The sequence below is a fragment of the Triturus cristatus genome, chromosome 6 (assembly GCF_964204655.1).
Source record: "Triturus cristatus chromosome 6, aTriCri1.1, whole genome shotgun sequence".
In the NCBI taxonomy this organism is placed as follows: domain Eukaryota; kingdom Metazoa; phylum Chordata; class Amphibia; order Caudata; family Salamandridae; genus Triturus; species Triturus cristatus.
In genome coordinates, this window is record NC_140589.1 from 588,741,118 (window position 1) to 588,753,834 (window position 12,717).

The window sequence follows — 12,717 nt, forward strand, 5'->3', positions numbered from 1 at the left end:
CCCGCTTCTCGCTGCAGTCCTCTCAATTCTACCGCTACCTTCAATTGCGCCACGCGGTCCGGGCTCACGTCCCTCTAGACTCCAGACTGCCTTCCCATAGCCCACCTGAGGCTCAGGTGATGTTGGGGTATCTGGGGAAGGGGGGTATATCCCATATTTATAAATCCCTGGTTAACAATACCCCGGTGGACTGGAGCAGGCTCAAACAGCGATGGGAGGCCTGGGTGAGACCCCTGGATGAAGCGGACTGGAGGGACGCCCTTATGGGCCCTCGGTCGCTTACCACCTCCGCTAGGCTGCGGCTCATCCAAATCTATTACCTCCACACTGCCTATTTGACTCCGGACCGCCTGTATCGTGCAGGCCTCCGTGTGGACGCCTCCTGCACTCGTTGTGGGGTGGCTCCGGCGGACTTTTTCCATATGGTGTGGTCTTGTTCCCGTCTGGAGGACTACTGGGCAGCGATTGAAGCTGAGCTAGCGGAGGTCATGGGCTGGGAGGTTCCCCACGAGCCTAGAATGGCCCTGCTGGGCATCATGGACGGGATGGACGGGTCCCGTAACGAGAAGTACTTCCTCGCCACTGCCCTTATGGTGGCCAAGAGAGATATAGCGGCAGTGTGGTCACAGCCGGACCCGCCCAGAGTGGCTACCTGGAGTAGAGGGGTGGATTGGTGTGCGGCCCAGGAGCGGTCGCTATACGCTGCACGGGGCTGCCCCAAAAAATTCCGCAAGATATGGGGGAAATGGCTGGGGGGCCTGTGTTGAAGGGTGGGGGCGCTGAGGGTGGGGACGGAGGATGGGGGAGGAAGGGAGGGTCTTTGCAATTGTTTATTGATGCTTCCCCGATTGAAGTTACTGATGCCTTGCTCAATGCACTGATGTATATCATTCTTGATATTGTTCTTTATGCCGCAAAACACAATAAAAATTTGTTTATCAAAAAAAAAAAGACATGAATTCTCTCTAGTTAAAACATGTTTTCCGTCTTATGTTGCCTAATGTCCGGACTCCATTTTGTACTGTCATGTCTCCACGTGCTCAGCACGAGAAGAGTCCTATCTTCGTGTTAGTTGCTCTTGTAATCTGCCTAGTAACAGTCTATAAATAGTTCCTTTGTCCGTCTGGCGCATGTCCAGACTTGACCACATCTGTTATCAGTTAGTCCTTGCTTGACCATGTTTTCGCGGGCTTAGGAGTGCGTTAACTCCGCCCACATATTGATTCTGTATCGAAAATGACCATAAAAGGTAATGAATTTTGCTTCATGTTGTATCCACCCACTTATGAGCCCCTCTGTTGTGTATAAAAGGGGACTGTGTACGCAAGTTCTTTGTGCTACTCTATGCAATACTGAAGAGTGTTGTATAGAATGTAGGACCACCCTTAAGGGTTAATAAACTCTGTCTTTGTATTTTGCAGTTTCCGTGCCAACTTCCTTCTAGCTTTTGTTACAGGAGAGCGAACCCTTGTATTCTGCGGGCCTAGCTGGGGCCTGTATTCATCAATTGGCGCCCGTCACGTGGGGCTCATCGGCGACTCGAATGCTCGAAGGACTGGTCGTGACGAAGGTGAGGAATTTTGCCGGGGATGTGATCACTGCCAGTGGCGTTTTAGTCCTGGCATTCCGAGGTTTTCTTCCTTCCCTTCCGAACTGACCTTCTGGGTGGCGCCGGTCCTCGACTGAGACCTCTTCTGTCGGTTTTGCCGTGACAGCCGTTTGGGCGAATTTTGGAACTTGGCAGTTGGAATCTGGACACTCTTGATTGGTAAGAACCGTTGTACGGTACTTGCTCCGAGTTTTGAAGCCTGGGTTGGCTATTTGAGTTTGATTTGTGATGACCGGTCATATCTTGTATTGATTACTGTGAGAATATATGCGTTGCAACACATATAGGCAGGTAATGTGGAGATATTTCTCCGGAGTTGTGTAAATTTGAACGGCGCAAAGTTTAAGTGCCATTTTTTTGATAATACTGCATATTTTGCATTATTTTTGAGCATGCCTGCTTTTAGCGCACTCCGTAAGTGGTGCTGCTGTTTCGGAAACCGGTTGAACCTCGAGGAATCTGCTCCAGCCCCCCCAGAGGGGACTCCTAATAGGGATATGTATGTGAAGCATGGTCTTTTTTCTATAATGTACAGCACAGTATGGAGGAAATACACCAAAAAGGATCCTGAGTTGCGCTGGCCTTTGTATGGATCGTTTGATATGCGTAAGATTGAGTATGTGGAACAGTGTATGTGTAAACGGCGTGCTCGGCAAGACATGTTTGAATGTGTATGGTTATGGGTGAAGGAAGTGCGTGAGCGAGAGAAACGTGAGAAAGCGCTGTTTGATAAAGAGCAATGGAAAAATGATCATGTGCGAGCACAGGAAGCGAAGCGTCGGGAGGAAAGAGAACTGGCGGAGAGACAAGAGAAAGAGCGTAGGTTGCAAGTCTCGGGCCAATATGCTGTCCGCCAGCCACTTTATCCTGTCCTTACTAATCTTGAAGATGATTTTTATTTATTAGATCGTTCTCCGCCCCCTTATGTTGGCGCGTCCGCCCCGAGATCACAGGAGTCTGGATTGGTTTCGGATAAGGTAGACACACGGTCTATGTTATCAGTTGAGCGTATGGGTGAGCTTCGGAAAATTTCTCTTCGTGCACTTAAGGGCAAGTTATCCCTTGCTGAATTGTTGGACTCTTTGGAAAAGTGGCGGGATAGAGAGAAGTTGTATTTTCTGGAAACCTTTTCTGATGAAGTGATTACTGCCTTTCGGAAATACTCAGAAGTTTTTGAGCCTGATGATGTAGTATTAGATGCTAAAGCATTACGTAACGGTGTTTTTTCTCCCTCTAAGGCGCCTGATGCGGTCCGACGGCTGTTTGAATTGCGGGACGCGGCGAGTGACCTTAAAGAGAGAGCGCGCCTAAAGGCAGGGGAGGAGGAGCAGTCGGATCCACGTATCGGCGATGACCAATCATCTACCTCCCACTCAGATAAGAGCGAACTAGTGCATGCTAAACCGATGCGAGAGGCGGCACCTTTGTATGTTCCTCCTAAAGGAGCGGGAACTAGTTCGGATATTACTTCCGCCGATGCTAAGGGATATTTTGTGTATAATTGGGTCTATACTCCCTGGCATGGGGCTGATGTTATGGCATTAAAGAATGCATTGCCTGACCCCGCAAGAATCCAGCGGCCTTTTATGAAGAGGTCGAAGGGGCCTTGAATTCTTGTACTATGACTTTAGCAGATATAGACTTGTTCTTTGGGCTCATTTTACCACCGGATATGTGGAGATCTGTGCGGGAGGTGGATGATCAAGCCGCTTTTAAGGCAAAATGGTCTGAGATTGAGGATGAGGATAGGGAGAGAAAACCCGCGCAAAAACCACCGCGGATTATTTTAGATCTTCCTGCTGCTATCTTGACCAAGTTGAAAACGATTATTCCCCCTAAAAAGATTGACTGGAATATGTTAGCATCGTGTAAACAGAAGGTTGATGAATCAGTCTCAGATTTCTTTACACGCTTTGAGGAGACATTTCATGATTTCAGCGGGCAGTCACTTACGGATGACACGGGTCGACATCTTTTTGTGGATAAATATGTGGCGAATTTATTACCGGGAATAGCAGCTCGTTTAAAAGCGAGTGAAAGTTCTTGGTCCACCTCGTCTCCGGCATCCCTCCTGACTATGGCTCAGTATTATGAGCGTCAGGAACATGAAGCGAAGGGGAATGAGGAGAAAAAAGTGAAAGATTTGAAAACTAAGGTGATGTTAGCACAAGTATATGGTCCGCCTCGTCGGGGTGTAGAAAGAGGTAGGGGAGGATTCTATGGTCCCCCTTCGGGTCGGTCAGATGTAAATAGAAATCAATGTGCGTATTGTAAACAGTCGGGTCATTGGGCCAGAGATTGTCCGGTGTTGTATGCATCTCGTCAGGGACGTGGTCAGGGACCACCGAGAGGTAGAGGGGGCTTTTCGAATTTCAGAGGGAACTCTAATGATCGCGCTCGCTTTGACCCTAACGCACAGCAACGAGATAGACCCAATGTATTTGATCGGCAAAATCAGTATCAGATGTCTGGGACTGACCGCTCTGGGTACCATGATTCGCAGCATGCATAGGAATGCGTTGGATGGGGGTTAGAATCAGTTGAAGTGCCAGTTGATCAGAAGAGTCCTTATGTTTTAGCAACTGTTTTGGGTTCTACTGATCGGTTCCTAGTTGATACAGGAGCTACTCGCAGTGCACTGTCCAAATAATTGGTTCCGAGGGCTCCCCCATCTGGCTTAATGGTTACATCGGTAGGGTTTGATGGTACACTCTCTCGAAGCCCTCTTTCCCGACCTCTTGCGTTCCATGTTGACAACCTTTCTGCGTCCTGTCCGTTTTTGCTTGCCCCGAACACGCCCGACAACATTATGGGTCTTGATATGCTCAAGTACTTCAGAGCAACGATCTGCTGCTCCCCTACTGGAGTACGTGTGATATTAAACGATAATCACCCGATGACAGACCGGATGTGTGTGGTTGCGGAGGATACTGCGTTAGCTTCCCTCTCTCGTTCTTTGTGGGCCACTTCGGATACTGATGTGGGACAGATGGTGATTCCGCCTGTCCACATTAGTGTCCAGGAGGGTGCGGTGTTACCGCGCCTCCCTCAGTATCGTATTTCCCAGGAGGGGGGGGGAGGCGCTCATACAGATTGTGCAGGATTTGATTAAGGTGGGAGTAGTGGAAGAAGTTCCCTATAATGTTTGCAACAGTCCTATTTTACCCATTTTGAAGAAAGATACGGATACCAGGGTTTATAGGTTTATCATTGATTTACAGGAAGTGAACAAGATTGTGATACCTCAGTATCCAGTGGTTTCTGATATCACGACGTTACTCACGTTGGTCCCGCCAACGGCGACCACGTTTTCAGTTATTGATTTGAAAAATGCCTTCTTTTCGATCCCTATTCACCCTGATAGCCGATACCTTTTCGGTTTTACTCTGAATAATAGGTCTTATAGATTTTGTAGAGTCCCCCAGGGCTATACAGAAAGCCCTAGCATTTACAGTCAAGCATTGAAACGACAATTGGATTCCTTTGTTCTGCCCGAGGGTGTCGCCCTTATACAATATGTCGATGACATCTTGTTGGCGGCCGACACTCCGGAGCTGTGTGAGAAGAGTACGTTATCCTTGCTTTCCTTTTTGGCATCTCACAATCACAAAGTGTCGAAGAAGAAATTGCAATTCTGTAGACCAAAGGTGACTTATTTGGGTCACCTTTTGTCTAAGGAGGGGCGTGCACTCACACCAGATCGTATTCAAGCAATTTTGGACACGCCAGTGCCTTCCACACAGAAGGATGTGCGTGCATTTTTGGGTCTTGCTGCTTTTTGTAGGCAATGGATATTGGGATTTTCACACATAGCTAAACCATTGTTAGCCCTTTTGACAAAAGACACACCAATTCCTCTTCCCTGGTCAAATGAGTGTGAAATTGCCTTCCAGCAATTGCGACAGGCCCTTTGTTCAGCACCAGTGTTAGGTACCCCTGATTATACGAAGCCCTTTTCACTGTATGTGCATGAGAAAGATGGATGTGCATTATCAGTTTTAGTGCAGATGCACGGCGACAAGCAGCACCCTTGTGCATATTTTTCGGCTGTACTTGATCCTGTTGCCCGAGCATTGCCTGGTTGTTTTCGCTCGGTTGCGGCGACAGCTGTGTCAATACGTCAGAGTAAGGGAATTGTGTTATCTCACAAACTGTTGGTATTAGTTCCCCATGCTGTTGATGCCCTGCTTAATCAGACAAAGACGCAGCATTTGACCAGTGCTCGTTTAACGGGATATGAGTTGACGCTTTTGGCTCCTCATATTACGTTAAAGAGATGTGCAACGTTAAATCCGGCCACATTGTTGCCGTTCCCGGAAACTCAGTCTGAAGCACGAAAAGCACATGACTGTATTCTTGTGACTGAGGAACAGACAAAGGATCGTATTGATCTCCAGGATACGCCCTTTACAGATGTAGATGGAGAACTGTGGGTGGATGGATCATGCCTGAAGCTACCAGATGGTACGACTTCAGCAGCGTATGCAATTACCACATTGCAAACAATAGTGGAGACAGCACGCATACCGCAGAAATCAGCTCAAGCAGCGGAACTGATAGCATTAACACGAGCATGTGAGCTCAGTGCAGGATTGTGTGTGAATGTTTATACAGATAGCCGCTATGCCTTCGGAGTAGCGCACGATTTTGGCCTACTCTGGAAGGAGAGAGGGTTTTTAACGTCACATGGAGCACAGATAATGTACGGGGAGTTCGTTCACAACCTTTTGACTGCATTAACATATCCAAAGAAGATTGCTATAATTAAATGTAGTGCCCATAAGAAAGTGGTTGATAAAGTTGGAGAAGGGAATGCTTTAGCAGACCGGGTGGCACGAGAGACTGCGATGCAGCCTGGTGCTACTGCAATGTATGTTGTGAAGTCACAGGCAGAAAGATGGCACGATGCTAGGAGAGAAGTGCTGGAAATACAGAGGACCGCTTCCGATAAGGAACGGGAGCAATGGTCCAATGATGGAGAGTTGGATGATGAAGGGTGTTGGAGAAGTAAGCAGATGGATAAATGGAAGTTACCCACAGCCTTTGTACAACCTATGGTTCAAATGGCACATGGACTAGCGCATGTCGGAGCTTCCGCAATTGTTAAATTACTCACACGAGTTTGGGAGCATCCGGAGATCGCTAGTACGGCAAAGAGGGTAGTGCAGACTTGCATGATTTGCCTGAGGTATAACCCAGGAAAGGGTACACGAACTCCAGCAGGAGGATTTGCGACACCTACTGCACCCTTTGAGGTTTTGCAGATGGATTACATTCAGCTCGAGCGCTGTAACAATCTGAAGTATGTTCTAGTAGTGGTTTGTGCCTTCAGCAAATGGGTTGAGGCATACCCTACGAAAGATAATACTGCAATGACTACAGCCAAGATGCTATTGAAGGAGTTCTTCCCTCGATATGGTGTTTGCAGATTGTTGTGGAGTGATAACGGACCTCATTTTGTAGCAGACGTTATCAAGTATGTCCTGAAAGGCCTGGGAATTACCCAAAAATTTCATGCAGTGTTTCACCCTCAGTCTGCGGGATTGGTCGAGAAATATAATGGTACTCTGAAGCTTAAGATCGCGAAGATTCAAGCTTCGACTTCTTTGACTTGGCCAGACGCTTTACCGCTGGCATTATTGTCAATTAGATCGATACCGCATTCTCGGACCGGTCTCACACCTTACGAGATCGTGTTTGGACGCCCAATGAATATTTGGGGTCCACCAAAACCGAGGTCAGTGTATGATGTACCATGTGTAATGATGAATGATTATCTGGCACAGTTAACGGATAATTTGGTTTCTATTCATCAACAGGTTCGAGAAGCGCTCCCTGATCGGTCCACAGGTGAAGGTCATAATCTCCGACCTGGAGACCAGGTTATGCTGAAAGTCTTCGAAAGGACGAACAGTCTGGAGCCGAGATGGGTTGGTCCTGAGCAAGTCTTGCTCGCGACGAGGACAGCTGTGCGGGTTTCTAATCGGAAGAACTGGATCCACTCCTTGCACTGTCGTAAAGTGCCGCCTGGATTGGTGGAGCCTGCTGTGTTGACCGACCATCGAGAAATCCTGACTGCGGAGAAAGGCCGTGCTGTGGAACCGAATGACACTGAGGAGCTCTTCCCGGACCAATCGATTCCTGGAGAAAGAAGATATCATCTCAGACCGAGGAAGTGATTTTTGTATCCAAAGACGTTGTCAGAACGGCCCTTGGGTTAGTGAAACGGAGAGCCAATGAGGCAAGGGGGGGGATCAGCCCTGCATTAGTGTAGTGACACCCGTCTTGGCCCGCTGGTGAAGAAATCAACGGCTGCCTAAGGGGAAGAGTTCTGACAACCTTTTAGTTTCAGGAAGATATTGACTTTTTACTACAAGATGGAGAAGAAGAAGATTCTTTGTGCGACAAGTTTTATTATTATTGTGGCTATTGTTGGTATAACCACATGGTTTGTTGAGGATGTGACTCCTGCCCGTGAGTTGCTTGTTTTGACCACTCCAGTGCCTGAGGAGCACTATTTTTATACCCTTCCGTATCAAGAATTGAAGCATCGTCAGTCTTATTTGAATAACACTTTCATCCAGATGTTGCATCATACCCATGTTGCTACAAATGCTACGAACTGTTGGATATGTGGTATGATGCCAGCTCATCAGAAGAAAGGAGGAACGCCATTCATACCTCTTCCTTTTTCTCATAATGTTAAACGGTAGCGGCAGTTTCAGTCGATAACCTTTCAAGTATTGCCCGGCGGTAATCGCCTCTCATACCATTCGATAATTTACCAATGAAAGAGGCAGGCGCCGGAGACTGGAAGGCAGGAAACAAAATTTTATTCCGTCGGAGCAGAACACATCAGATCAGACAGCAAGGTATCGTCTCTGAGGCCTGGCCTCTTATACACAGGTTTATGACTTTATTGCAGAGTTATCATACATGGCACATTCTTGAGATTGTCTTGGAACATGAAAGAACATCCTCGGAATCCCCACTTCGAGCTCGTTCCCACACATATCTACAGTGGAAGTCCCCACCCCATCCACAGTAGGAGATGGCTATCACACAGCTGGACATTCCGCCAATTCCCGGGGGTGTGTGCGACCGGCCGGGTCTCAGGGGGTAGGGGCTTTGATCTACTGTAATCCCTTTGATGTGGGGTGTTTCCCTTACAGTAGGGGCAATAAACTGCATCCGCAGGGCTAGGTGATGGCCTGGGATCGGTTCGGACAATGGGGCGCAGAGGAAGGGGGTTATCAAAGAGATGCATGACCATGTATGGGATGTCGGTCAGGCGTGGGATGTGGTTCCATGGCAGGGTCGCGCAGAAGGAGAGGGTTTATGGCCCGTGTATGAGAGAGCGGGGGTGGCCGGCGCGCGGGGGATGCTTGCAGCGCCAGGGGGACGCGCTGGCGATCGGCAATGAGCAGGGAGAGACCAGGGTGCCAAAAAATGGCTGCCGTGCGCTTTCCTGTGTGTCGTGCTGGGGAGAGACAAGATGGCGCAGATAATGTTCAGTTTGCAAGCTAAATTTCCACAGTCCTCCCTTTTAACATGTCTCGCCAGCTTGTCTAGTTCGGATCTATCCCCATAATACTACGAACTTCCATCTCATACAGAGCTTTCATTCGTTCCGCTTCAAAGTTCAAAGTCTTAGGGCAGATGCAGTTCATAAAAAGCGAACATAAAGGTGGCAGACACTGAATCCCCAAGCAGCATCCACATAGTATCACAATTGGTATTAGGATAAATGAAAACAGCCTCCATCCCCAACTTCTAATAGTGTCCCAAAACCAACTCCCCAGTGACCATTCTTCTTGCTCCTGATGAACCTCTGCGGAAAGTCTGTGGAGGTGTTCAATTGCTTTGTAGACTGAGGGTGAGTTATCCGGTACGTAGGTACAACAGCTGGACCCAATGATGCGGCATGCTCCTCCACGATCAGCCAGAACCACATCTAGAACGAGGCGGTTCTGAAGAGCCACTAGGTGGACGGCCTGGAGCTCGGCGGTGTTGTTGGCGAGGATGCCAGCCGTAATGTTCATCGCCGTTTCGACTGCCTGGGTTAAGTGGCGGATGGCATGGCTGTTTGCCATTGGACCCCAGAGCGGAATAAGACCTTTTACTGCGTCCATGAACTGTGCTCCGGTGGAGTCGGCTTGCACAATGTCTTTGGCAAGTTTCTGTCGGTGATGGTTTGCTGGAGCCAGATATGTCGGAGGAAGGACAAAGGCGATGTAGCAGGTGCCTCCCCAACCTTTCGGAAGCCAGGTGTAGGCCTTAGTACCACAGACGAAGTACATATTCGGGGAGGCAACAAAGGAGGGTGGATCAACTGAGTCCAATGTTCGGGTGATGAGGCAGGAGCTGTGGCCCACCAGCTGCGCCCCCAGGCCTTCGAGGCACACAAATCCAGTGATGTTGATGACGGATAGGGCCACTGTTAGGGTGGCGGCCGTCCGTTTCCGGAGGTAAGAGAAGGTGGGTCTGGCTGGGTTGTTGAACACTTGCATTTCAACTCGTTCTTTGGCAGGGATGTCCATGTGAAAGGAAGTGTTTGATCTCAGAGGACAGAAGGGGGCAGAAGGTCTTCCAGTTTTGTTCAGCCAGAACCCATGGTAGAAGTGTGACATAGTTCTGCCGGAAGTGGCATTGTCCTTGTAGCTTTCTTGCAGGAGGATTAGCCAGGCGAGGCAGGAACCATGGACAGAAAAAGGTGAAGGGATGAAAGGGATAGAGTGTCCAGTAGCATGTGGTAGCAATCCACAGATCCAGCAATTAGTGGCGTTGGCGGCAAGATTGTGTTGGTGGAGCAACTGCACAAAAGAGTTATTCCAGAACTCCTTACGCCTTTCTCGGAGTTGGGGTGAAAGTGAGATCAGATGGTGTTCTTTCATGGTGGTAGGTTGAACGGTGGTCAGACATGTCCTAGATATAATCAGATTTGCTGTTGATTTTACCGCTCGAGCTCTAATTGGCCACTCGGTCAGATTTGTTATAAATTCTCTTCTCCTTCGTCTGTCCAGAAAGGGTTCTGGACACTGCTAACTGATATAGATGGCAGTATATCTTTTAGATTCTCATTTTTATATTCCAATTCTTGTTCCTTTTGCGTATATCAGGCCATTTTTTTTGTTGACCCCTTGATTCTACTTGCCTGGTGTAGTGATCAAGTCCACTCAGTTGAGATGATTTAAAGAGGTTTATTAGAAGATGGTACAAGATCACAGGAAGATCAGAACAGGTACCAGATCAGGATCAGTTCAGGTCCAGAGGGAGACCCCACCAGGAGCAGCCATCAGGCAGCTCAGCCCAGTCAACTGTCATTACTCTCTGCAGATTCCCAACATTCTGACAGCATCATCATACTAACATTGCACTAGTGGTAGAATGGCATCGCATTAGCATAAGCAGGATATAACATATCCCCCTTTCTTATACGGGAAAACAACAAGCTAGAAACAGAAGAGGAGAACACGAGAAAGTGAAAGCAAAAGGATTGAACAAAAGCAAAGACCAACAATGAGAGAACATCCATCAAAAGAATAGCAGTGTGAGAACAACAATAGAAAGAAGAGCAACAAGAGGGAAATCAAGGAACAGAGAAGAAAGGAAATCAAACATAGAAACCATCCTCCCTTCTTACACAACAGAGAAGAAGAAAAAAACAACAACAACGTACGAGAAAAGGATAAAAGAAAGCACAAAAGACTTCCCCAAAACGCACCTACTGGCCAGAACAGGAATGAAATGGGGCTGAAAAAGGAAAACTACCTGAACACAGGGCTACAGGCTGCGACAAACCAGAGGAAGGAAAAACGACAGAAAAGCAAAGTAAAGTCCAGAATCCACAAGAGACACGAGAAGAAGAAAACAACAGAAGGAAAACAGTAAAGGAGAAAGAAACAAGGGATATGAGGAAAAGTATACAGCTAAACCTCACCCTTCAGAAACACCATCATCAATACAAAAATTTGCAAAATAATGTAAAGACAACAGTGCATAATAATAATAATTATTAACTATATGTGAGGTTCGGGAGGACTATAACCCGAAAACACGCCCTAGAAATATAAGGCAAAACAACAGTAACAGATGGGGCTAAGACCCGTATGAACATAGTCCTTGTCAAGTTGACATGATGTCAAAGAAACAACAAATATGGGTAGGAACCCATATGGTAAGAACAGTAAGTGTTTGGGTAAGAACCCGCACTAATGCAATAGGACTGTAACCTATACATGGGTACACCCTGTAGACGGGTACATTTGAAACCATAGCGGTAGAAACCCGCAAATTGACTAATGCAAAAGACTGTAACCTTCGCATAGACACACCCTGTAGACAGGTACATTAGAAAGCGTACGAGTAAGAACCTGCAAATTGATTAATCCGAAAGGACTGTAACCTTTGCATAGACGCACCCTATAGACGGGTACATTAGAAAGCGTACGGGTAAGAACCCGCAAATTGATTTATCCGAAAGGACTGTAACCTTTGCATTGACGCACCCGGTAGACAGGTACATTAGAAAGCGTACGTGTAAAAACCCGCAAATTGATTTATGCGAGATTACTGTAACCTTCGCATAATTTCCCTGAAACAACACAATCAAACATAACAAAGGGCAAGAGTAGTAAGATAATGCATCAACAGCGACATAGCAGTATGCATAAAATTAGAAATAAACAAACATTGTTACGTTTTGAAAATACTCCTAGCTTGAGTAAATCAGGTGTATACAGAGATAACCTTGCTGCCAACATAGATGTTACTGTGTGCGAGAAAATGTTACCAAAAAAACATGTACAAGTAAACATTTGAATCCCAACAAACTGCACCATAAAAGAAGTATAATGTTATAGTCACTGATGTGCCTGTCACCGAAATAACAGACAAGCGTGGGACAGATCGTGACACTTCATGAAGACATGCCTGAATAGGCATCAAGTAAATAAACACGGCAGTGAAACGATGAAACTAGCAGTAGATGAAAGTACTTGAAAACTTGAATGAAATCCACTTGTGTGTTCACACAGTCATAGACTCCATTTGTGCTGCTGAAAACAAAACAGACCAACGAGTGTTCAAATTGAAAATTAGAAAATGCT